The following is a 27,430-nucleotide window of genomic DNA, read 5'->3' as shown; positions in this document are numbered from 1 at the left end:
ACTGATAAGCCCTAAGGATGACCAGAAGCCCTTTTAAGAAACACTAATAGACTTGACCAAAAAATAAAAAAGGAAATAGCTTCAAGAAATAATTTGCAATGTTTGTGTATTTCTAATATACATAGAAGAAATACAAGAACAGAATATGAAGAGGTAACTCATAATCTTTACAAAATTAGAATGTAAACTATGCAAGTCTTACTGTGTCAATATTTATTAACCTGCATTAGTTTGCTAAGTAGTATGCTCACCATCCTCTGGACATTGCCCCTGTCCCTGAGGAGCTTAACTTTGTACAGAGATACAAAATACTGTGTTTTGATTTCCTTTCAGAGGATTTATAAGCTACTTATGTTTTATCTGTCCTAAATTCTGCCCTTGTTTTTCATGGCTGAAAAAATAACTTCCTAAGAAAGGTACATACTAGTCAGAGGTGTGGGGAAAACGTGTTCTCATCCCACATGTGTAGTCCATTTAACAGGATTTATTGGGTACCTGCAGTGTCTTTGACATGTAACATTTAATCAGTTGTATTTCTTAAACTTTAGATCATTTCTATTTCAATATCCTCCCTCTCCCCTCCAAAAAAATTTACTGTGTAAACCGTGGTAATACACTGTTTCTCTCAGTGTCAGTCGGTGGAATGATCCAGATTTATAGGTCATAGCAAAATTTTTCATCCCAAGCTCTTGAAGTGATGTTTCCAAATGTCCATTTTCCTAAATGACTGCTAGTTATGTTCTCTAGTCATGTTACACATATTTTGTTTAGACCTATAATTGTATAGGTCTAAATGTAGAAACACTACATTATGTACATATGCAGCTGCTGAAAGAAAATTAGTTTTCTAATTTTTAGATCGGGGTGAAGACAGACTTTTAGAAGTGATCTTTCAGTAAAATACTGGATGAAGTCTTAGGTGCTCTTTTTATGTTGGTTCAGGACAAAAGTTTTTTGACTGGTTTTTGAGTTTTCCCCTCACTGCCAAATGTAAGGATAAAATGTAACAAGACATCTTGGTATGTATAGTGGTAATATCTTTGGAATTAGACCCTACTTTTAATTCTGGCCTTATTAATCTTGGTAAGTCACAGTTTTGTTATCTGTAAAATGGGTTGGTGAAACTTCCCCAGAGTTGTGAGCCTTAAAGTATGTAAAATGCCTAACACGTAGGCACTCAATAAGTATTACCTTAGAAATCTTCCTATCCAGTTTTTCTGAATGGTCTAGAAGCACCTTGTATATAGTGGACTACAGTGTGTTATCCTTTATATCGTTTCTTTCTTTTCTCGTTAGCTATGAACTCTTTAAGGCAAGGAATTCCTAGTGTTTACCAGAGAATGTGTTACTAGATGTCTTAGTCTGTTCTGGATGCTATTACAAAACACCACAGACAGTGTGGCTTATAAGCAACAGAAGTTTATTTCTCACGGTTCTGGGGGCTGAGAAGTCCAAGATCAAGGTACCGACAAATTTGACATCTTAGTGAGGGCCCACTTCCCTTGTTCATAGACAGCTAGCTGTCTTTTCACCATTACCTCATGTAGTAGAAGAGTAGACGGGGCTCTATAGGGCCTCTTTTATAGAGGCATTAATTCCATTAATGACGGCAAAGCCTCCCAAAAGCCCCACCTCTTAATACTATCACCTTGGAGGTTAGGCTTTCAACATGAATTTTGGGAGACATATTCAGACCACAGCACTAGAGCAGGCATGAATTAGTTATTGGTAAATCAGTAAATGATCAACTAACATTTATTAGGTTCCTCCTGTGGCTTCTATGAGCTGAGCTAAGTACAGGAGCCACAAAGACAAGAAAGATGTCTGTCTTTTTTGAATGCTTATAGTTGAGTGACTTTCTCACATTTATGTGGTGTGTGTCTGTGTGTGTGTGTGTGCGTGTAAAACCCTATCACATAACGGAACTTCATTCTCCCGTGTCCTTCCAATCTAAGAGCAGTTCTATGGACTCAATACCTCCTACTCACCAGCTGCTACTCTAAAGATTTACTTTTTTACTCCTTTTAAAAAGTTCATCCCTCTGGCACATGCATTACTTCATGCCTTGGTCCCAGCCCACCACCCCAGTATCTGGCACGTAGTGTATTAGTATTTGTGTGTGTGTGTGTGTGTGTGTATGTATGTATATAGAATTTAAAATTTTTACTCCGGCAGTTGTCTTCAAATACTCTCATTTTGGGGGGCATGATTATTATTCTGTCTTCTGGCAATACATAGATAGATGCTACCTGAGTAGGATTGTCTATGAGGTCAGCTGCTTCAGTCATTTTATACATGAGGAAATTGGAGTGCAAAACTTTAAAATGATTTTCTTAAAGTCACCCAGGTGTCAGAACCAGAGTCTAAGTCTTTAGTTCAGGACTCTGCACACATTGGCACATGTTCTGTCCTACCTTTTGGGATGAATAGTTAACACTTGCTTTGTGATTACTCACCCACCTTTTTGGAGACATATGAGTGTTTTGTACACTATTAATAGAAGGCAGCCTTCACAAAATGCCATCCGCAGATCTGTTATTTCTTCTAATAAAGGAAATGATGTAAAATTACCTTAAATAGAAATAGTGTTAATTCTTCTAGAAACATTCCATAATCCGAACATGAAATGTTTGAAATACTTAAAGATGCCATATAATTAAGTCCTTTGTAAAAAGATAATATTAAAAATTTTTGTTTTGTAGAGATGGGGGTCTCACTGTGTTGCCCAGGCTAGTGTTGAACTCCTTGGCTTTTACTTCAGCTTCCCAGTGTGTTGGGATTACAGGCATGAGCCACAATACCTGGCCAAGTCCTTTTTTTTAATGAAATGACTTACTAATACACAGTTTCTTTGCCAGCTTTTGTTTTCATTTGCTATCAAAAATGTTGCTTAATAGTGCTTTGATCTGAGTTATCTATAACAGGTAAATGCCATTATGGATAATAATTCAAAAAGAAGCTTATTAATTATTAGGCCTATCTGAGAGTGAAATAAAGTTAGCATTTTCTTTTTGTTTATTTTACTTTTATTTATTTGTTTAGAGACAGGGTCTCGCTGTGTTGCCCAAGTTGGAGTGCAGTGGTGCTGTCATAATTCATTGCGGTCTCGGGCTTGAGTGATCCTCCCATCTCACCCTCCTGAATAGGTGGGATTAGCATATGCCACCATGCCTGGCTAATTTTTTTATTTTTTTATTTTTTTGTGGAGATGGGGTCTTGCCGTGTTCAGGTTGGTTTCAAACTCCTGGCCTCAAGCCGCTTGGCCTCCCAAAGTGCTGGGATTACAGGTGTGAGCTACCATGCCCAGCTGAGCATTCTTAAAAAATACTGGTCTTTGTACATGAGTCGTTACTATTTGATTCTAAGCCTTATGACTGATATCCCTAAAAATTATTTATAAAATTTTAAGTGCGTCAGAGTCATTGAAATGGAGGAAGGAGCACTGTCTTTTGGTCTTGAGGTTGTTTTAACTAGCTTCATAATGGTCATGAGCAGATTATTTAGCTTTTGAAGCCTTTGTTCCTTCTTCTGTCAAATGAAGGTGATAGTTGCTTTGTTTTAAAAGAGTATGCTTTTCAAATGTGATCATTCTTGAAAATGTAGGTTAAGAAGCTTTTTAGAGGCCAAGTGCGTGGCTCACGCCTGTCATCCCAGCACTTTGGGAAGCTGAGGTGAGCGGATCACAAGGTCAGGAGATCGAGACCATCCTGGCCAACATGGTGAAACCCCATCTCTACTAAAATACAAAAAAAAAAAAATTAGCCGGACGTGGTGCCGCACGTCTGTAGTCCCAGCTACTCAGGAGGCTGAGGCGGGGGAAACGCTTGAATCCAGGAGGCGGAGGTTGCAGTGAGCCAAGATCACGCTACTGCCTGGCGACAGAGTGAGACTCCCTCTCAAAAAAAAAAAAACTTTTTAGAAACATTGTTTTGGGGAGTTTTTAGTGTGTGAATTCATTTTAAATATGTGAACTCCATTTCACATGGACAATAGATCTTAATAGTTTGTGACACATTATTCAGTGTATTAATCAAAAGTCAAATATCTTTTGTAATTTGCCGTACCAGGCCTGTTGCGTTAATCTGATCGATGGCAAGTGAATCATAAGATTGACCTGAAAAGAAAAGATATTTTTAGGGGACATAGAATCATATTGGATAAGATTATTCCTGTAGTTCATTTTCAGGAAATCTGAACAGGAATCTCGTGTAAGGAATCACATGTGAATTATAGAAGAGAGTCTGATGTAAGACTTTATTTATTAAGGTCTGCATCTGTGTTTCAAATAAGAGCATAGAGGTAGTATATGAGCCCTGAACACTCATACAAGTAGGATAAAATTTTTCTTAAAACTGTTGGCTGAACAGTGTAGAGTCTAATGCTGTGACTCTTAACAGTTCAGTGTGTTCCAGAAGTTCATCTCCTCAGGATCAGTTGAGGTTAGTCTAGCACAGATTTTAGTTATAGAAACCAAACATGAGAAAAATTTTTTGACCCATGTCTTCGTAGCATGCAGGCTTGGTAGCTCTTTTCTAGTTCTGGATGTGTGCCGTTGTATATACTTTCGGCAATTCAGGATGTTCCTTTTCATATTTAAGACAAGCACTCTTACATACAAATTACATAGCTGTGGGCTGAATGAAGATGCTACCATTGCTATACTTCTACACAGATTCTTTTCATGTAATGAAATCGGAAGGGATGGCTTATCCATTTCAAGCTTCTGTTAATAAGTAGTCTTAGAATTGCGTTTGTGTACTGTAGCCAACACCCCAACTCATATATTTTTATAATCTTCGTGATGCAGAATAAATTGTGAGTCCTTCCACCTCCTAATTAAATATACAAGTACTGAAAACAATAAAGCACCATGTATTCACTATGGACATATGTCACATTTTGTCACTTTCTTGCACTCTTGTTCCTCTTTAAAGCTCATGTTAAACTCATGTCCTTTATTTTCTTCTCAGATGATTCCTTTAGCACTGCACGTAACAGTACAGGAATTTCTTCCTTTCATACTTCCAACAAATACTTTTTTGTCTCTTAACAGATGTGAACCATAATGCTGTTCTTTAGAAAGCAAAGGATGAAATGCACAGCAGTGTTTTCTATATAAAGCTAATGGGTCATAAGGGGAAATATGGGTTATTTCCAGCTTGTTAATTGTCTTAATACATTTTTCCTAAGAATTCTATTTATTGTGTGTCTGTGGTTATATGCACCAATATTGATAATCTTACAATGTGCCATAAATAAGGATATTTATATTATCTTTGCTAAATATTTAAGTTTTTGTTTTGGGAATTGAAAAAATCTTTTGTGCACCTATTATATGTGATGTGTATACTAATGGATAAATCCTATTTCACACAAAGATTAATTGGGTAACATTTTTCTTTCCTAGTTTTCTGAAGTCAGCGGTCATGTTGTGTGTTGGTGATTGAAAATATGCTGTTTAGGCTGGGCGCCTTGGCTCACGCCTGTAATCCCAGCACTTTGGGAGGCCGAGGCACATGGATCACCTGAGGTCGGGAGTTCGAGACCAGCCTGGCCAACATGGTGAAACCCTGTCTCTACTAAAAATACAAAAATTAGCTAGGCATGGTGGTGCACGTCTGTAATCCCAGCTACTTGGGAGGCTGAGGCACGAGAATCGCTTGAACCTGGGAGGTAGAGGTTGCAGTGAGCTCAGATCACGCCATTGCACTCCAGCCTGGGCAAGCAAGATTTCATCTCAAAAAAAAAAAAAAAGAAAAGAAAAGAAAATATGCTGTTTAAGATCATCCAAATTCAGTTTCTAAGAAGTGTAAAGTTTTCCTAGTTACTTAAGCTGCTTCATTCTCATTCCCTTTTTTAATACATTTTGCCCTCTCTGTAACATGTTGAACATGTTTAAAGAACAGAGTGGGAGAAAGGAAGTTACATGGATAAAGTTTGGTAATTAAGGTAGGAATACATCCTGCTTCACAGAATGGGAATATTTCTGAAAAGTTGACTATAGTATCGAAAAACACTTAGGTGTAGTGTATTAGACGAACTGAGCTAATTTTGGTCTTTCATACACATAAATCAAGATTTCTGCGTTTCAAATCATGCATATTTCTTTAAATTTATTGCTCAGTATACTGTATTTCAAATATTGTAAAAATGAAAAGATCTTGTGGTCTTATTTAACTCAGTATGGGATAAGTCCTCCCCACCTTCCCATTCTTATTCCCTCTTTTAGGCTGAATGAAAGGCTGGGGGAGTGAATTTAAAAATAGATGGATCTCAGCTGGAGAATGGGTTGGTCACATATCTCAACTGATACTAAATAATTTCTTAAATCCTGGATTGAAGATTATAAGAGAACAGTAAATGTTTGCTCTCAGTTCATTTTTTTTATTTGTTTTGTTTTTTCATGTACAGTTTTAGGCATTTGTAACTGCTGGATGCATGAACTACTTTCTAGTTCTTTCAGGCCTACTTTTAGATATCTGCTGTGGGGACAGTCCTCAACACTCAAAGTAATTTTAAATAGTGATAGGCAGAACTAGGGGTCAGTTTTACTGCCTATGCCTGTGCTAAATTTGACATGGCATTCCTAGGAGGGGAGGCGGAGCGAGGGTGGTGCACACATTGTCCATATTGCTAGTCAGTGCCAGATTTTGAGAAATTGGGGCTAATCTCTCTCTTAAATGGTCAAGATCTAATTCCCCAAAGTACTGTTTCGGATAACCTAGTAACCTAGTATCTGTCCAAAATTGCCCTGGTACAATCTTATATTATATGTTATTATATGTATTTTATATGTATTTTATATATATTATATATATATATATATATTTTTTTTTTTTCTCCTGAGATGGAGTCTCACACTGTTGCCCAGGCTGGTGTGCAGTGGTGCAGTCTCGGCTCACTGCAGCCTCCACCTCCTGGGTTCAAGTGATTCTCCTGCCTCAGCCTCCTGAGTAGCAGGGACTACAGGTGTGCACCACCACGCCTGGCTAATTTTTGTATTTTTATTAGATACAGGGTTTCACCAGGTTGGCCAGGGTGGTTTCGAACTCCTAACCTCAGGTGATCTGCCCGCCTCAACCTCCGAAAGTACTGGGATTACAGGCATGAGCCACCACACAAACCCTATTACATTCTTAAAAAAAAGTTTGTTTGTTTTTGTAGAGATGAAGTTTCACTATATTACTCAGCCTGGTCTTGGCTCCTGGACTCAAGTGATCCCCCTGCCTTGGCCTCCCAAAGTGCTAGGATTATGGACATGAGCCACTGCGTCCAGCCTGTATCGTATTTTTATTCTGATATCTTTTCTAATTTTTTTTAGTGAAGTAGGGAGGTTTATATTAGATGATCTTCCAAGGTAATTATCAGCTTGGACATTATATGTTAATATGTCTTTTGTTTGTTTTTAAAATAAGTGTATATGTTTTAATTGTAAAATTTTTAAAACATCCAGAAAATGACAGAGCAAGTGCCCATTTATCCACCACCTATAAATATAAATTATGTCCATTTTTATCCCTTGGGGGAAAGGATGCAGTTACATAATCACTCTTAACAACCCCAACTGTTCAAGTCCTGTTACTCCTCTCTACACAAAGTAACAACTGTCTTGAGATTAAGTATATTTCACATCCTTGTTTTATACTTTTACTATACATTTGTACATGTATCTAAGTGATATGTGGTGTTGATTTTTGTATTAAATTTTTACAGATATGTATAACACTGTCTTTCAATAGCTTGTTTTTTTAAACTCAGTATCAGGTTTTTGAGGTGTATAGGTTGATGCATGTAGATGTAGTTTATTCAGTTTCACTGCTGTATGGCACTTCATTTTATGCATAGATAAAATGTATGTATCCCACTACTGATGGATATTTTGAGTTGTTTTGTTTTTGCTATTATAAATAATGCTACAGTGTTTATTTTTACATGAGTGTATGTGCAGGTGTTTTGGGAAAAACCGTAGAAGTGAAATTGCTGGTTACTAGATATTGGTAAATTCTTTTCTTAAATGGATATGCCCATGTATACTTTATCAGCATTATGTGGGCATTTCTAGCATCCTCACCCATACTTGGGATTGTCAGATTTTAAACTAGTTACTAATTTGAGGCATGTGAAATGCTATCTTATTTTAATTTACAGTTGTTTGATTATTCTGAATGGTAGGTAAAAGGATAGGAAATTTATTATTTTCTGTATGTTTTAAATATCTCAAAAATAAATGTTTTTAAAGGAAAGGCACACTATCATACAACGTTTATGTTGAAAAGGACCATGAAGATCATTTCATCCAACCTTCTTACTTTACAGTGCAGCCAAATAAACTTACCAGAATAAAAATAAAATATAAAATCCTGCCCATTGTAGTATTCTTTGGTAGTATGAGTCTTAATTTTTGATGTAAAAATCATGTCTTTTTCTTTATGATTTGTGCTTTTTGTTTAAGAAATCCTCTTTTTGGCAGATCACGAGGTCAGGAGATCGAGACCATGGTGAAACCCTGTCTCTACTAAAAATACAAAAAAAAATTAGCCGGGCGTGGTGGCGGGCGCCTGTAGTCCCAGCTACTCGGAGAGGCTGAGGCAGGAGAATGGCGTGAACCCGGGAGGCGGAGCTTGCAGTGAGCCGAGACTGCGCCACTGCACTCCAGCCTGGGTGACAGAGCGAGACTCCGTCTCAAAAAAAAAAAAAAAAAAAAAGAAATCCTCTTTTTATATTGTCTGCTAATAGTTGAGGATTTTTTGTTACTCTTTGTCATTTGCATTTAGGTTCATCTGAAGGGAGTTAGGATTTTTTATTTTAAATATGAAAAGCTAGTCGTTCCAGCATTAATTATTGAATATTGAATTTTTATTGAGGTTAAATATACATACATAATTTACCATCTTTTTTAAGTGTACAGTTCATTTTTAATGATTTTTTTAGTGTACAGTTTTTTAAGTGTACAGCTCAGCAATAGTAAATACAATTATATTCTTCTGCCTTTGTCCTCTCACTCCCCACTTTGGCTGCTAGTAACCACCAGTCTACGCTTATCTTCTTGAGATATACTTTTTTAGCCCATGTATGAGTGAGAACATGTGGTATTTGTCTTTCTGTGTTTGGCTTATTTCACTTAACATAATGGCTTCTTGTTCCATCCATGTTCCTGCAAATTATAGGGTTTTATTCTTATTTTTATAGCTGAGTAGTATTCCATTGTGTGTATAAACTACATTTTAAAGTCTGTTCATCCTAATTTATTGAATTCTCCCCACCCCACCCACCCACCTTTTTTTTTTGTTGTTTTTTTCCCAGGAGACAGGGTCTCCCTCTCTTCCCCAGGCTGGAGTGCAGTGCCATGATCATAGCTCCCTGCATCCTTGAACCCCCTGGCCTCAAGCGATAGTCTTGTCTCAGCCTCCCAAGTAGCTGGGACTGCAGGCAGGCACCTCCAGGCCCTGCTAAGTTTTGTGGGGCTTTTTTTTTTTTTTTTTTTTTTTTGTAGAGATGGGGTCTTGCTATGTTGCCCACGTTGGTTTGTTAGTTTTAATAGTTTATAATTCCTTTGTATTATTGTGAACAAATAACAGTTATTTTGAAATAGAAGAGTGCTTTCTATTTAAAATTTTTCTTTGATAGGATTCTGTCTACTTTCTGAGCCTTACCTTCCTGTACACTCCCCTTTGGTCAGTGCCATCTTACCATACAGGCTGCTTTTAGTTTCTTGAGTTATCCATCTTCCTTCTGTCTTATAGGGCTCAACCTAAATATTACTCAGGGAAGTCTTCCTTGAGAGTCTTTCTTTTTGCACTCATTGGTTTGGGGCTTCTTTATATTATACTGTTAATTGAATTCTGAGTCGTGTTTATCTCACCTGAGATTAGATAATTTATTTTGAGAATAGTAAATGTTTATCATCTGTCATTCTTTGTTTCATGCCCACATTCAGTTATTTGTAAGTGCTGAATGCATAAGTGTTCATCTACAGATTGATAAGGATCAGTTCTTTTTTCCCCCAACTAGAAATGTTACTCCAGTTGATAATAACAGCTCAAAAGGAAATGTAAGGCAGAGGTGAGAGAATCACCTGAGGCCAGGAATTGGAGACCAGCCTGGGCAACAAAGTGAGACCTTATCCCTGTGAAAAATAAAATTAGCCCAGCTCGGGAGGCTGAGGTGGGGGGATTGCTGGAACCCTGGAGTTCCAGGCTGCAGTGAGCTGTTATCACACTGCTGCACTCCAGCCATGGTGACAGACCCTGTCCCTTAAAAAAAAAAAGAAAATTTATAACCAGCCACATTGAAGTATTTTGTAAGACATTAATAGAAGACTAACTGTTCTCATATGTTTACTGTTTATGTTAAGTACGTATGGTTTTTAGAACAACAGTTTTCTATCAAGTGTGGTCTGGTTCACTTAGAATTAGATGGGGTAGATTTTTTGAAAAGCATTTTGAAGTTAAATTAGAAGCTAATGATTTTTTTGTTACTAAATCAGATTTTGTTTTATGAGTTTAAGTGCTACATTTATTTGATAGGCAGATGAATGTAACAGATTAAACTTGAAAATAATGTAGCTATGATTCCTTCAAGGAAAAGCCCACCTACCTTTAGTTCTTTTAGTATATTGCATTATAAGTCTTTTGTGTGTGCATATATAGCAGGCATAAATTGGCATAATTCTAGGTTTAATTTTAGGCTAGGCACTATGGAAGTTTGAACTCTAATTACAGTGTAAAAATAACCCAGAGGAAAATTTCAGAATAATAAATCATTGGGACTATATGGTACAGATGTCTCTGTTTTCAGATTGTAGAATTGTTGACCAGTAGGAATGCTTTATGATTAAAAGCCGGGAAATTAAAGTAATTCTGATGATTTGGTATTTCTAAAGATTTTCATAGATGACAGTTGAGAACTACTCTCAGATGAGATTCTTCCATTGCTGGTAAGTCATGTAATAAAACACTTAAGTAAATGTATTTTAATGGGGAATGATAACATTTTAATATTGGCACATCGTGAGTCTACCTTCTGTAGTTAGTAGGTAAATAAGAAATAAACATACCTTATTTAAAAAAAAAATTTCAAAGAACCCAAGGGAGGGGAGAGCCAAGGTGCACATTAGAAGGAGATTACAGTACTCTTCCAGTGCACAGTGGATGTGTTGTGATACCAGAGTTTTATGTATGACTGTATAGCCCAGATTTACCAGCATGGGCTCAGTTTTAAATATTAGGTTAGGCCCATAAATCATGAAAAGTTCCTAGGAATTCTAACATTTTTACATTTCCAGAAGAGAGCCTTTTGTATTTTGTGGTAGTTGCCCCACCATCCCTCAAATTTTGGTGTGTAGAATCCACTTTTGAGGATGAGGAAATACAGAAAGGAAAAACAAAAAGCTATTTTTTTTTTTTTTTTAAGTATAAGAAGAAATGAAAGGTTTCTCTTCGCTTCATAGCCAATTCTAAAACTTAACAGTTGTTAAATGTGTTTAAATGTAGGGGGAAAAAATGCAAAAATGCCTGGAAGGAAATTACCAATCAAATATAAAATGTAAGATAGCTGTAAAAGTACTGATACACATACAGCTTTTTTCCTTTTGGGGAGGCGGTATTTTAAAAAAAACCCTACCAAACATATTCTCTAACTTTGAAAACTATTAATAGCTTTATTCAGATAATTCACATACTATAAAATTCACCCTTTTAAAGTTTTTAGTATATTCACAGTTCTGCAGCCATCACCACTATCGAATTTTAGAACATTTTCATCATCCCCAAAATAAATCCTAACCTATTAGCAGCCATTCCCCATTCTTCCCTTTCCTGGCCCCTGGAAACCACTAATCTGCTTTGTCTCTGTGAATTTATTTATTCTGGACATTTCATATAAATGGGAATCATACAGTATGTGTCCTTTTGTGTGCGGGTTCTTTTACTTACCGTGGTATTTTCAAGGTATGTTCATTGACATGTATGTCTGTTTTTTTGGTAACACACACTCTTGATTACTGTAGCTTTGTAGTAAGTCTTGAAACCAGGAAATGTGAGTATTCTAACTTATTTTTCAAAATTGTTTTGGGTCTCTGGGTTTCTCGAAGTTCCATGGAATTTTAGGGTTAGCTTGCAAAAAAATGTAACTGGGATTTTGATAGGACTTGGATTTGTGTTGAATCTGTAGTCTATTTGGGAAGTATTGCTACCTTAATACTGTCTTCTCATTCATGAGCATGGGATATCTTTCCATTTATTAAGGTGTTCTTTAATTTCTTTCATGTTTTGTAGTTTTCAGTATACAGGTCTTGTACTTATTTTATTACTTTAAAAATTTATTTCTAAGAATTTTATGTTTTGATGGTATTGCAAATTGAATTTTTTAAAATTTCATTTCAGGTTAATTCCTTGTGCATAGATTTTTGTGTACTGAAACTTGTATTTCATATAATTTTTTTTTCTCTTAACTGTGTTATAGGAATCTTTCAAATGGTTGGCTACATACACATCCATCTGATTCACTTAGTAAACATTTCTTGAACACCTACTGTGTAGTGGGCCTTTTTTCTAGGTGCTGGTGGAGACAGCCGTGTATAAAACCCACTCAATCCTTTGCTTTCATGGCACTTAAATCCTAAAAAGAGAGATCATAAAGATAGGTAAAATATATGTTACATAGTGCTAAGGAGAAGAAACAAATAAGGAAAGTATTTGTGGGTGAAAAGGATAATGGGAAATTTTAGATAGGGTAGGTAGAGAAAACTTCACTGAAGTGGTAACTTGGGTGAAGAACTGAAGGAGATCAGAGAGCTAGCCATGTGGATATTTGGGGGAAGAGCATTTCAGTCAGAGAGTGTAGTGAATAGGGAAACCCCAAAGTGAAAGTGCCTGATGTGTTTGAAGAACTTGAGGTGTGGCCACTGTAGCTTTAGAAAAGTAAATAATGGGAAATAGAGAGAATGGAGGGTACAGATATTTTGATCATAATAAGGTGTTTGAAATAGAGAGAATGGAGGGCACAGATATTTTGATCATAATAAGGTGTTTGATTTTTACCGGTAAGTGAGATGGGAAGCTATTGGAAGTCTTTGAGCAGAGTATTGAAAAAGTATGACTTATGTTTAGCAAGATCACTCTGGTTGCAGTGTTAAGCATAGACTGAAAAAGGGGACAAGGGCAGAAACAGACCAATTGGTAGATCATTAGTACAGATTAAGACGTGGCTGAAATGGACATAGTGGTCACAGTGAGGGTGGTGAGAAGTGGTTGAATTCTTGATATATGTTGAAATAGAGTCCATAGGATTTGGTAGTAGACCAGGTGAAAGTGGGAAATAAAGGGAGGAGTAAAAGATGATGCCAAAGTTTTTTGACCAGAGCAGCTGAGAGAATGGAGTTGGATAATTCTTATAAATTATTGCATTAAATCTGTGCATCATATCACATGCCCACTTAACTGCAGGTAATTTTACCATATAAGCTTGGGGGGGGAAAAGAGGAAAAACAGAAAAGAGATAGGAAGCAAAAGCATGTTTTAAAATATAATAAATTAGGCCTTAATGAAAAATTGTCCTTGAGAAACCTGAGATGGAATACTCTAAATCGGATGTGTTCTCTCAATCTTTAGAACTGAACTAGGAATTAACTCTGAGAGTTCATGCTATGTTATGAAACCCTTTGCCTGTTTTGGAAATTAGGTTGTTTTCAATATTTGCTTTTGCAGTGATGGTACCTGTTATTTTTTCTGTAAGGTAGATTCCTACAAATAAGATGTCAGGCCATTAGACCATGTCAATCTAAAAATTTGATAGATTTTGCGAATTACCTTTTAAAAAATAATTTTAGCAAGTTTCATTCCTTAAAATACGTTAGGGACTGCTCATTTACCTTGTTTTGATTCATGTATATATAAAATCTGTTTAAATCTTTATAAATAACCTGGGAAATCGCCTGGTTTTATGGTCCATTTATATTGTGGTGTTTGTTTTTTAAATTTGTAAGCATTCTTTGTATATCATTTAATTCTTTATTATAATTTGCAAATATTATCTCTACCTACCTTTAATTTTATAGTATCTAGTCATGTGAAATTTTAAAGTTTTTATGTAGGCAAATCTGTCCATCTTTTATGGCTTCTGGCTTTCAGCATGCTAACAAAGATGATATAAATATGATCTCATATATATATTACAAAAACTTTTTAGAGATAGGATCTCACTCTGTCACCCAGGCTGGAGCAACCATAGCTCCCTGTAACCTCAAACTCCTGGGCTCAAGTGATCCTCCTGCCTCAGCTTCCCAAGTAGCTAAGATTACAGGCATGTGCCACTATAGCTAGTTGGGTTTTTTTTGGTTGGTTAGTTGGTTTTTTTGTAGAGAACATATCTCACTGTGTTGCCCAGACTGGTCTGGAACTTCTGGCCTCAAGCTATCCTCCCACCTCAGCTTCTCAAAGTGCTGGGATTACAGGCATGAACTACTATACCTAGCCAATCTCTTGTATTTTCTTCTGATACTTTTGTATAGACTTTAATTTACAAAGTTGGATCTGAGCATTCAGCATATTTTTGGATATGGTATGATATGGTTTAGATCTGGATTGCATTTGTCATGTTTTGGGAATTATGTCTACCTTTTATTTTCTTCCACTTGGGTAGCTGATTGTCTTGTAAGGCATCCTTTCTCCACTGAAAATGCCACCTTTTTCTACATTAAGTTCTCACAAACTTTGAAAAAAATCAAGTTTATTGAGGTATAATTGATACACAATGAAATGCACCCATTTTAACTGTATAGTTTTATTGATTTTGATAAATATATACACTATCACTGCTACTACAATCAAGCTTTAGAACAATTGAATTACCTCCAAAAAGTTCCTTCCTGTCTGTAGTCATTTCTCTCTCGGCCCCAGGCAACCCCTGATCTGTTTATTAGTTTTCCTACTCTAGAATTGCACATCCACAGAATCAAGTAACATATACTCTTCCATGTCTGGTTTCTTTCACTTGGCATGTTTTTGAGATCCATCCAATTTGTGTTTGTCACAGATTTTTGTTTGTTCGTTTTGTTTTTTTTAAATACAATGCGAGTATACCACAGTTCATTTTCTGGTGAACATTTAAATTGTTTTCAGTTTTAGGCTGTGCGAATAAAGGTACTGTTTTGTGTGCATGTCTTTGTGTGAACATATGTTTTCATTTTTCTAGGGTAAATACCTTAAATTGGAATTACTGGGTCACATGGTAAGTTTATGTTTAAATGTATAAGGAACTGCCAAACTATTTTCCAGATGATTATACTACTTTACATTCCCATCAGCAGTGTATGAGAGTTCCAGTTCTCCAAATGTCAGCATTTGATGTTCTCAGTCTTTAATTGCACACGTTCTGAGAGGTGTGTAGTGGTATCCCATTGCAGTGTTTTTTTTTTTTAAATGGTACTAAAATACACAACATCAAATTTACCATTTTAACTATTTTTAAGTGTACAGTTCAGTGACATAAAGTACATTCACATTATTCTGCAGCCATCACCACTATCCATCCCTGAAACTTTTTCATCCTCTCAGTCTGAAACTCTATCCATTAAACAGTAACTCTTCATTGCCTACTCTCCCCAACTGCTAGTAATCACTGTTCTATTTTATATGTGAATTTGACTCTTCAGGTGCTTCATATAAGTGGAATCATACGATTTTTGTCCTTTTGTGTCTGGCACATTTCATTTAATAATAATAATGTCCTTGTGTTAGGCCATTCTTGCGTTGCCTTAAACGAGTATCTGAGACTGGGTAATTTAAAAAGAAAAGAAGTTTATTTGGCCCCTGGTGCTGCAGGCTGTACAAGCATGGCGCCACCATCTGCTCAGCTTCTGGCGAGCCCTCATGGTGAGTTTACTCATGGTGGAAGGCAAAGGGGGAGCAGGCATGTCATATGGCGAGAGCAGGAGCAAGAGAGAGGGTGGGGAAGTGGCACACCCTTTTTAAACAACCACATCTCCTGAGAACTCACTCTGTATCCCAAGGACAGCACCAAGCTATGAGACATTGCTCCCATGACCCAGTTACCTCCCACCAGGCCCCACCCCCAACATTGGGGATTATATTTTAACATGAGATTTGGGCAGGACAAATATTCAAACCGTATCAGTCCTCAAAGTTCATTCATGTTGTAGCATGTATCCAAATTTGATTCTTTAAGGTTGAGTAATATTTCATTGTGTGCATATATCACTTTTTGTTTTATTTATTTATTTGTCAGTGGACATTTGGGCTCTTTGTAACTTTTAACTATGTGAATGATGCTGCTATGAACATTGGTATATAAGTATCTGTTTGAGTCCCTTCTTTTAATTCTTTTGGTTATGTACTTAGGAGTGGAATTGCTGGGTCATATGGTAATTGCATGTTTAATTTTTTTAGAGACTGCCATACTGTTTTCCACAGTGACTGCACCATTTTACATTCCCACCAGCAGTGAATAAGGGTTCCAGTTTCTCTACATCTTTTCTAATGCTTGGTAGTTTCTGTTTTTTTATTTAAAATAATTGCCATTCTAATGGGTGTAAAAAGTCATTATGGTCTTAATTTACATTTTCTTCATGACTGCCGTTGAGAAGTTTTCTTCTTTTGTGTGTCTGTTCAAATATTTTCACATTCTTTTCAGAACGTATGTTCTTTGTCAGATAGATAAATGTATTTCTTCTGTATCTTTACTGATTTTCTGTCCACTTACTAATTACCAAGAGAGGAATGTTGAAATCTTCAGCTATAATTTTGAGTTCATCTTCCTTCTGCTCTGTTCATTTTTTCTTCATATGCTTTGAAGCAAAATCTTTTTTTTTTATGAGACGGAGTCTCGCTCTGTCGCCCAAGCTGGAGTGCAGTGGCGCAATCTTGGCTCACTGCAAGCTCCGCCTCCCGGGTTCACACCATTCTCCTGCCTCAGCCTCTCTGAGTAGCTGGGACTACAGGCGCCCGCCACCACGCCCGGCTATGAAGCAAAATCTTTAAAGCTGTGTCCTTAGGTGTGTTCACATTTAGGACTGTTAGATCTCCTTGATTAATTGATGTCTTCATCATTATGAAATGTCCCTGTTTGTCTCTGGTAATGTTCCTTATCTAAAGTCTACTTTGATATTAGTGTATCTATTCCTTTCTTATGATTAATTTTTGCACATTATATCATTTTGCTGTGTTTTTATTTTCAACTTATTGGTCATTTAATGTCTTTTAGATAGCATATAGTTGCATCTTGCTTTCAGATTGATTTTTTATGATCTTTGCTTTTTAATTTGATTAAGTCCATTTACATTTATTGCAGTTGGCAATATAGTTGTGTTTAAGACACTATTTGTTTTCTATTTGTCTAATATTTTCTTCCTTTTCTGCCTTCTTTTCGGTTAGTGGAGCATTTTTGGAATTTTGTATTGTCTCCATTATTAGCTTGTCCCTCTGTTTTTTTCCCCCAGTGATACTTCTAGGATTTACAATATGCACCTTTAACTTATCTCAGTCTACCTTCAAAAATATTATTCCTCTTAATGTATAATGTAAGAATTTTGGAATAGTATACATCCATTTACTCTCCCTCATTCTTTTTGGTATTGTGATCTTAACATTTTACTTCTATATGTGTTATAGATTCCACAGCAGCGTTTGAAACTATTTCTTTCAAAGGCCAGTTGTCTTACAAAGAAACTTAAAAACTAAGAATAACATTCCTTTATATTTACCCTCATATTTACCATTTTTATTTCTTTTCCTTTGTGGAGATTCCTTTTTGTAGATCCAAGTTTCTTGCTGGTGTTATTTTCCTTCTGCTTGAAAAAATTTCTTAAACATTTCTAAAGTGTAGGTCTACTGGCTACAAAATCTTTCAGCTTTTATTTGTATGGAAATGTCTTTATTTCACTCTTCATTTTATTGTACAATTTTTCAAACCACACAGACTTTCAAATAATTGTAGGATATAATTTCACAGCTAACATTTTGTTATATTGGTTTTTGTCTTCTATCTTGTCCATCTATCCATCCTCTCTTCTTCTAGTGTCTTTTTTTATGCTTTTCAAAGTAAGTTGCAGATGTTAGTATACCACACCCTTAACTTCAGCATGTATGTTAACTAAAACTTAGTAGTTTAGTATTTTTAAATAGAATTTACTATGCTGTTCCAGTTATTTATTGCTGTGTAATACATCGCCCCAAACTTAGTGCCTTAAATAGCAGCAACTATTTATTTTGCTCATGAATCTCTCATTTGGTCAGGGATTGGCAAGGAGAGCTTGTCTTTGACAATACATTGTAAGAACTGTTTACATAGCATTTACATTGTATTTGGTATTATAAGTAATCTAGAGATGGTTTAACATATTTGAAGATGCATGTAGGTTATATACAAATACCATGCCATTTTATATAAGGGATTTGAAGCATCCTTGGATTTTGGGATCCATGGGAGTCCTGGAACCAGTCCTCTGAAGATAGTTGAGGTACGACTGTAGTCTCTGGATTGAAAGACTCACTTATTTCACTCAGATTCCAGGAGAAGGGCCATAGACTCCACCACCTGATGAAAAAATGACAGTGTTACATTGTTAAGAGCATGTGGAATGGCTTCTATTGTGACCATCTTTGGAAAATACAGTTGACCACATATACCATTTCATGAGCTGTGACAAATGTATACACCTTTGCCAGAAAGTGCTATCAGGGTATAGAACCTACACCTCTTCCTAGTTATTCCTTCCACCCACACCACCCCTAGAACCTAACATTGTTCAGATTGTTTTCATCTTAGTTTAGCTTGCTTAGAATATTATGTAAGTAGTCATACAATACTTACGTGTTGTAAAAAATTTCTTTTTGCTCAACATAATGTTTTTGAGATTCATCCATATTGTTGAATGTTTCAGTGGTTTGTGACTTCATCTATTAAGGGACACCTGGGCTGTTTTCAGTTCCTAGCTATTATAGATAAAGGTACAATGAACATTTGTTTAAAAAAAAAACTCTGTGTGGACATATATGTTTCTTTTCTCTTGGTTAGTTGATGTGTTTTTCTTTCAGCATTTGTTTTTGATGAGAAGTCTGGTTATACAGTCATGTGCCACATGCTGACATTTCAGTCAACAAGAGATCATAGTTGACAGTAGTCATTTAAGATTATACCACCATATTTTCACTGTACCTTTTCTAGGTTTAGATATGTAAATACTTACATTTTGTTACAGTTGCTTACAGTATTCAGTACAGTAACATGCTGTACAGCTTTATAACCTAGGAGCATCTGGGCTATACCATATATCCTAGTTCTGTAGTAAGCTATACCATCTAATCTAGATTTGTGTAAGTACGTTCTATGATGTTTGCACAATGACAGAATCACCTAATGATGCCACCTAATGATACATTTCTCAGAATGTATCCATGTTGTTCAGTGCTGCATAATGCTAATTATCTTTTCTTCCTTATACTAAATCTTTTTTCCCTAGCTGCTTTTAAGATTTTTTCTTGTCACTTTTCATTTTTGATGATCACCATGCTGAGAGTTGTTTTTTCCTTTTTGAATCTGTACTTTTATGGTTTTCCTTAAATGTGGAAGATTGTTGCCATTGTTTCTTCTATATATTTTTTTTTGCCATCTCTACTCCTCTTTCATCATTTCCTCTTTTTCTGGGACTCCAGTTACGCATATGTTAGACTGTTTGGTATTATCCACAGGTCATTAACATCGTATTCATTATTTTTCAGTCTTTTTATTTCCCTGTGCTTCAGTTTGCTTTGTCTTCTATTTTACTGTTTTTTCTCCTGCCTTGTTAAATAATTTCAGATATTTCACTTTATGTTTCAAGAAATTCCATTTGATTCATTTTCATCTTTATTCATGTATTTTTTTGAATTCTTGAGCATATTTGTAATAGCTGTTTGAAAATCAGGTTACCTATTGATTTCTTGAATTTTTTCACTCTGAATTTGTTGGTTGGTTTTTTCTCTTGGTTATGGATTGTATTTTCCTAGTATTTATTTTATTTTATTTTTTGTTTTTTACATATTTAATGATTTTTTAAGATTAGATGCTGGACATTGTAATATTTTGTTGTTGGGTGACTAGATTTTGTTTTCTTTTAGAGTGTTTTGTTTTGTAGCCAGCTAAATAACTTGCTGGTCAGTTTTATCCCTTCAGGGCTACATTGGAGTTTGTCTAGAGAAGGCTTTGCTTTAATGGTAGTAGCTCCTACCTAAGGCATGATCCTTCTGAGTCTTTACTAAATGCTCCCAGTGTCACCGTGTTCTCTTCACTCAGGTTAGAGGGAATTTTAGGAGTCTCCCAGTCCTTTATAAGCACTGGGAATATTTCAGCTTAATGCCCCTCTGTCCCTGGCTTCATGGAGCCACTTACCTTAATCGTGTACAGTTAGTACTCAGCAGTAGACTCTCAAATAGTAGATTTCTGAAGGCATTTCTCTGCCTTCTCAGACAAGCACTTGTCTGGCACTTGTCATAAATTTTACCCACTTCAGCTTCCTCAGCTCTGATCTCTTGATTCTGACCTCAGTAAAATTGCTGTCTTCTCATTGGATTTCCCCTCCATTGACTGCAGGTTGGAAATTACCTCTAGGCAGACATCCAAGCAGTGGATGGCTCACCTCCTTTGTTTTTGTCCTTTCATGTATTATAGTCCTGTGCTGCCTGTTTTCCAAGGTCTGAAAATTCTCGTTTGAGAAGGAGCAATTGTCAGATACTTTTGGATCTTTCTCTGAAATTAACTTTCTGTTGTGCTTACCTCTTTGTCTAATGCTAATACCATATGAGGTTTTTTTTTTTTTAGAATCTTTTAAGCTATACACTTCAAAGTGTATAGCTTGTTGCACTTTCACACACTGAGCACACATGTTTAGCTAGCATTCAGATCAAGAAACAACATCAGCAGCTCCTACATAGCCCCTTGTGCTCTGTTACTACCCCTTTTCTTCCATATGTAACCACTGTCCTGACTTCTCATAGCATAGATTAGATTTGCCTGTTTTCATCCTTTATCTAACTAGAATCAAGCACATTTAGTTGTGTCTGACTTCTTTTAATGTATTTGTGAGATTTATTCACATTGTTGGTTGTAGTAATGGTTTATGACAGTTGCTGTATAGTATTCCATTTTAAGAATATGCCATAGTTTAATCTGCTGTTACGGACATTTAATCATTTTTGGTTTGGAACTGTTAAGAATATTGCTGCTGCTCTAAACATTTCAGTGATTGTCTTCTTGTGAATATGTGTACTTCTGTTTGATGTATACTTAAGAGTGAAATTTTTAAGTCATAGGATATGCATATATTTAGTGTATACTCAGTTTTTTTAAGGTGTGCTGATTTTAATTATACCATTTAAGTTAATATATTATGTTTTAATATCTGGTAGAGAAAGGGACATTATTAGAAACAATTGTTTTGGTTATTCTTACATATTTAGTCTTTGAAAAAACGTTTCTTAAATTGGCATTTACTAATATTTGTGTTAATTTGGGAAGAAATGGTATCTTTGTTCATCCATGAGTCACATTTGGAACTAGCTCAAAGGCCATGGGTCCTGATTCCTTTTTTTTTTTTTTTTCTTGTAGAGGGGAGGTATGGTGTCAAGAAAACATAGTCACCATTATTATGAAAATTAAAATATGGAAGAGATGATCCCTACCATCAATCAGCTTACAACTAGAGGCACTGACAAATGTATACAGATAGCTGTAATGTAAGGTATAACATAATAAATATAAGGAGAAATTAATAAATTATTTTATGGTATTAAGAATATATATAAGACATGAAGGAGATGGTGATTATGTATAAGAATTTAGATAACCCTGTGAGATACAGTGTTTAGAATGAGGCCAGTTTTTAACATGGCATGGTAGGTGGGTGGGGGATAGAGGTTAGTAATGGATAGAGGACCATTTCTGAGTGAAGTCTCCTCAGAAGCAAAAGCATTGAAGTCAGAAACACAAATATCCAGTATATTATAGCCAATAGTCAAATGATGGGACTAGATCTGGTAACTGGTGATGATATCATATAGTGGGCAGTAGTGCTGGGATGACTGGGGTCAGGACCACATGACAAGGGCCTCAAATAGAATGTGAAGGAGTTAGAAATTTATTCTGTTGGCATGAGAAAGTGTGAAAGCTTTTGAATATAGAATGATATGTCTAACTTTGAGTTTTTAGGAAGATAATTCTAGTGGCAAAGCTGAGGATAAAGGCAAAAGGGAAACCAGATGAAATAATGGGGCACTGTAGTAGGACAGTGTTGGTAAGTTTGAGGAAAAAAGGAGTAAGAGATATTTTTAAGGAAATTGACAGGGTTTGAGTATAAATTAGAAGGCAGGTACAAGGGAATGAGCATGGTCTTTAGAATCAGACAAATTAGGGTTTGAATCTTTTTTTTTTTTTTTTTGAGACGGAGTCTTGCTCTGTCGCCCAGGCTGGAGTGCAGTGGCACAATCTCGGCTCACTGCAAGCTCCGCCTCCCGGGTTCACGCCATTCTCCTGCCCCAGCCTCCCGAGTAGCTGGGACTACAGGCGCCCGCCACCATGCCCGGCTAATTTTTTGTATTTTTAGTAGAGACGGGGTTTCACCGCGTTAGCCAGGATGGTCTCGATCTCCTGACCTTGTGATCCGCCCGCCTCGGCCTCCCAAAGTGCTGGGATTACAGGCGTGAGCCACCGCGCTCGGCCTTGAATCTTAACCTTGCATTTGCTAAAGGACTGAAAGCAAGTTCCCTAAGAGAAAAATTTTCTCTTTTGTAAGATGCTTATTCTGTAAACATTTACAAGCACTGGAAGTATAAAAGCAAATGATACACATGTTCTCTTGAAGTCAGGTCTAGTCTGGAAGAAGAGGCTGCACTGGCAGGTTTTGACCAAATTGTGTAGTATCTCATCTGTCATGATTGGGAGCTTTGGCTTTATTCTGGAAGCAACTAAAAGTAATCAAACAAGACTGGGGAATAGTGTGGGAATATAGAAATGTAGGGGAATTTCTAAGGATGAATTGGTAGCAATTGGTAAACAATCTGATATACTGGGAAAGAGAGAGACTCTTTAGAATATGACCGAGAATCTTCCAATTTAGCAGCTGGACTGATAGTGCTACCATCATTACCTCACAGGATTTTTCTTAGTGTGTCTTATAAATCTTGCTTGTACCTCATAAAGAATGGTTTTCCTTTTCTTCAGACTAAGGACTTTTTATTATAATACACAACTTAAAACCGCCTGTATCTCTCCCTCACAACACTTAACCGTGCATTGTTATTGCATAATTAATTGTGGTTTTTATTTGTGCCCATTTCCTTCACCACATGAGGACTAGAAATTATGTCTAGTTTTTCTACCTCTGCATCTTCATCCACCTAGTAGGCACTCAAAATCTAGTAGACAGTTTTTGAATTAATGATTATGAAGAATTTGAAGGCTGAACGAGTATCAACCTACATAGTGGTTAGGGCAAATAAAAATGAGGGGGAGAAAGTAATGAATGGCACCAAATTTTTTAGTTCTTAACTAGGACAGTGAGATTAGGCAGAGTGAGTTCTTTGGGAAAATAATTGAGTTTGATATTAGATACATTGAATGTAGATGCTAATGAGACATCCAAATGGATGTGTACTGTTGGTAATATGTAGTTGCAGGCATACCATGCCAGAGATAAGGGCTTAAAGATACAGAGTTAGGGGTTCGTAAGCATAGAGGTGCCATGGGAATGGATGACATTGCACAGAAAATTGGTTTAGGTTAAGAAAAGTGGCTATTGACAGAAACTTGGAGAAAGGCCATGTATGAGGTAGGAAGATGAACTAGCAGAAGACCTTGTTGCCTTTAGAGAGATGGAAGAAAATGAATGGGTACAACATTAGGGAAGCCAGAGGAGGTGAGGAGTCATTAGCAGTCTTAAAAGCTACAAAAATTAAGTAGGATTGAGGGGCCAAAGCACTGGGAATATACAGAAATGATGGGAACTTTACAAGAAAAATTTCAGTAGATAGAAAAATAGCAGCTGAGCTAGTGGTTTTCACGTCTTTTTGGCAGCAAAAGGAAAGAGGATAAAGAGATGGTACTCTGAGGAGCTAATGGAGTTGAGGGAATTATGTTGCAAGTATTATTTGAAAGCAGTATTTAAAACTTTTTAAGTCTTAACTGCAGAATGGACTGGAATGAGGAGAGCCTAAAGCAGGAGGACTTAGGAAAATTGTTGGAGTAGTCCTTTAATTGTGAAATGTGTAAACGGACAAAACTTAGACAGTTTTAATAAGTAGCATTATCCATAAATGTAAGACACCGTAAACATGGGTGGAGAACAGAAGTGTTGGGTGTTATAATAAAAAGTGATAGAAAAAAACAGTTTGTGAAATTAAGTTTTGAAACAGCTTTAGAAGGAGGTGAAGGAGAAATAGAAATGAATAAAATGAAAATTTTTAGGGAGGTAGATATAGATCAACATAGGCATTTCTTATTAGACTATACTTATTTATAAGATTATTAGACTGAGCCCTCTTTTGAAGAGATAAAGTAAGAGAACTATGTCTGGTATTAGGATTCTTATGGTTAAATTGGCAAGTGAGTGTGCCTAATATTTGTAGTGCTTATAGTTTTTGTTACTCTGTATTTTTATAGATTTGGTATATTTCCTCTATGATTATGTGTTCCTAACTCGTAATTTGGAAGGCAGGGCTTCTTAAAATGAGATCTGTGTGTCATGTGAAGTATGTGTTAAAATGCAAATTCATTTCTGCATTCTTGGGTGGGTCTGAAAAAAAATTTTTTAAAAATTCATGAACCCCTACTTCATGCACTGAATGAAAATCTTTGTGAGTAGGACCCAAGTAGTTGCATTTTTAGATTTCCCCAGGTAATTCTATTATAGACTGAAGTTTGTAACTCAGTCTCTAAAACCTTAAAAGTTGGTTAATTTTATTTCAAAATGTTTATATGCAGTGTATTCACTTTCTACTATCAACCTTTAGGACACTGGATAGGTTTCTTAATCTTTGAAATTTGCTTTCTTTATATGTAATGCTGTACATTAAAGGACTTTATTTTTGTTCCATTGAGGAATGTTCTGATTGTATACAAACAACTTAAGAATTTACAGTGATAATTTAGGGGCTTGCTTTAAGCTTCAGGATTTTTTAAGAGTTAAGTTTTGATATATATTAAGTGGCTGATTTAATAAATTATAATTATCATAGTATATTGAAGTCCTGTTTTGTGCCAGGTAGGCATTATACTATAACTTTTTAATGCATTTTCTCTACTACAATAACCTGACATTGGAGACTCAAGGGTCAGAGGGTCGGCGCAAGGCTGCTACTCAAAGTGGTAGATGCCCAGATTTGTACCTAACATAGCCGATGCTTAGCATATAGAATTTAATTAAAAACAAAATTGCTATAGGTATTTGAAGGGATTAGAGGGATATAGTCAAATAGTTTCCATATGTGTTTAGCCCTTTTGGAGGGAGGATAGAGTAAATAAATAGAAGGCACTAAGCTTTATGGATGAATATGGGAAATATGGCTTTGCCTGCTGAAAGCACTCAGGCCACAGGGCCTGCCTACCTATGCTTTCCTCATCCTGGCAACAGCAGTAGAGTAATTTGTTTCTTGATATGTTTTTGGATGTTCATAATTATTATAGAAAATAAATTTGCCTTTATGATGAAATTTAGTACCTTTTTTTTTTTTGGAAAGTTTATCCAGTTGTTTATGTAAAAAGAATTGAGTGAGGTGTTTTATATTTTAGGTTAAAAATCTGTAAGAGCCTGATTTTAGAATTCACCAGCTCCTCAGAAGTTTGGCGAAATATGGTATGTTTTTGTTTTATTTTTTGGAATTCGTATTGCATGTGTATCTTAATGTCATAATAATGACAGATGTGTTCAGCAAATTTGGGCCCCTGCCGTTTTTAAAGCATTGTGTCAGGTGCTCACTAACTACACTTCCAAGACTATACTATGAGGGACCCAGGTAGGGTGCTGAAAAAATTTACAAGAGATTAGTGTACTATGAGAGGTAAAATAATATGCATAAGAAGATTGAGAGGGCAGGTTTGGATTTTGGGCCATGAGTATTAATAATAGCTTCCATTTGTTGTTGTTGTTGCTGCTGCTGCCATTGTTTTTGAGACAGAGTCTTGCTCTGTTGCCCAGGCTGGAGTGCAGTGGCACCTTCTTGACTCACTGCAACGTCCATCTCCCAGGTTCAAGTGTTTCTCATGCCTCAGCCTCCCAGGTAACTGGGATTACAGGCGTGTGCCACCACACCTGGCAAAGTTTTGTATTTTTAGTAGGGACGGGGTTTCACCGTGTTGGCCAGGCTGGTCTCGAACTCCTGGCCTCAAGTGATCCACCCGCTTTGGCCTCCCAAAGTGCTGGGATTACAGGCGTTAGCCACCATACCCAGCCATTTGTGAGCACATTATATGTCAGGCACTGTTCTGAGCTATTTAGATGTTAGCTTGTTCATCCATGACAGCTCTCTGGAATAGGTACTATTATCCTAGTTCTACTAGAACTATAAGGAAACTGAGACTCGGAGAGGTTAAGTAACTTGCCCAAGATTTCTCAGCTAGTGAATGACCAAACAGAGACATAAATCCAGCCTGGCCTTGGAGCCTTTTGAGCACCAGATCTCATAAAAGAGGGGACTGGAAGAGAGGACTTGACTCAGTAGTTTTCAAAATACATATAGCTCTTTAATTACATTGAGATCAATTAGTCAATTAAAAGATATTTTAACTTTATTATTTTTGTGTTTACAAGATGGAAATGTAGACTTGTTTGAATCTTCTAATTCCACATACCATTAATCTCTTGAGAACCCAAGGGGAAGCTGTAACATGACCACATTGTTTATTTTAGGGAAGGTGGTGTTTCCCATATGACCTCAGCAATGTCTAGGTTCTTATTAGGAAATGTATAGTTAGGATAGGAATATCTGGGAGATTACGTTATTTCTTACAGATACTATAAATCCCATTTATTGGAATCCCCTGCAATTATTTTTATATATTCAGGCCAATCCTCACCTAATCTGGATTTTGAAGCCCTGCGTTCATAACTGCATAGGTATGGGCTCAAACATTCATGTTTTAACCCTTGGTATTCGCAGATACCTTGCTGTTTTATACTGGGTTCTGAATCCACACTGGTAACCACCTTTTACACTTGACTGTTGTTGCTTTGAGGATGTTAATTATGAAATGTTTCTTCCTCCTAATTTCCTCATCTTTCCGTAGTTGACGCATCAGATTTGGCCTGGATAGGGGAATCGTGAGGGGAAAGAACTAGTTGCACAAAATGATCTTTTGATACTGGGATATTTCAGATGTATGGTATCTTTGCCAGAACTACAGTGTCAGTAAAGAAGCCTGCTAAATTTGAACTGTGACAATCAGA

General features: G+C 36.3%; 2 protein-coding genes across 17 annotated transcripts in view; one reads left to right on the top strand and one right to left on the bottom strand.

Moving 5' to 3' along the window:
- Positions 1-27,430, top strand: part of UBE3A (ubiquitin protein ligase E3A) — a 102,344-nt gene that overhangs the window by 1,930 nt on the left and 72,984 nt on the right. For 6 of the 10 annotated variants that reach the window (XM_003277154.4, XM_030814432.1, XM_030814428.1 and 3 more), the window contains exon 2: positions 25,777-25,840. The exons of 1 other annotated variant lie outside the window; for it this stretch is intronic. The gene's annotated coding sequence lies outside the window, so the exon portion shown is untranslated. Of the gene's footprint in view, positions 1-20,066; positions 21,734-25,776; positions 25,841-27,430 lie in introns of those variants that run through there. 3 more of the 10 variants (XM_030814423.1, XM_030814422.1, XM_030814427.1) reach the window with 3 other exon arrangements.
- LOC100591039 overlaps positions 17,873-27,430 on the bottom strand; it is a 241,888-nt gene continuing 232,330 nt past the window's right edge. For all 7 annotated transcript variants that reach the window (XR_004030514.1, XR_004030515.1, XR_004030516.1 and 4 more), the window contains one exon: positions 17,873-18,552. The gene's annotated coding sequence lies outside the window, so the exon portion shown is untranslated. The remainder of the gene's footprint in view (positions 18,553-27,430) is intronic.

This window comes from Nomascus leucogenys, chromosome 6 (assembly GCF_006542625.1).
Source record: "Nomascus leucogenys isolate Asia chromosome 6, Asia_NLE_v1, whole genome shotgun sequence".
Classification (NCBI taxonomy): domain Eukaryota; kingdom Metazoa; phylum Chordata; class Mammalia; order Primates; family Hylobatidae; genus Nomascus; species Nomascus leucogenys.
This window is presented reverse-complemented; position numbering and strand designations above follow the sequence as displayed.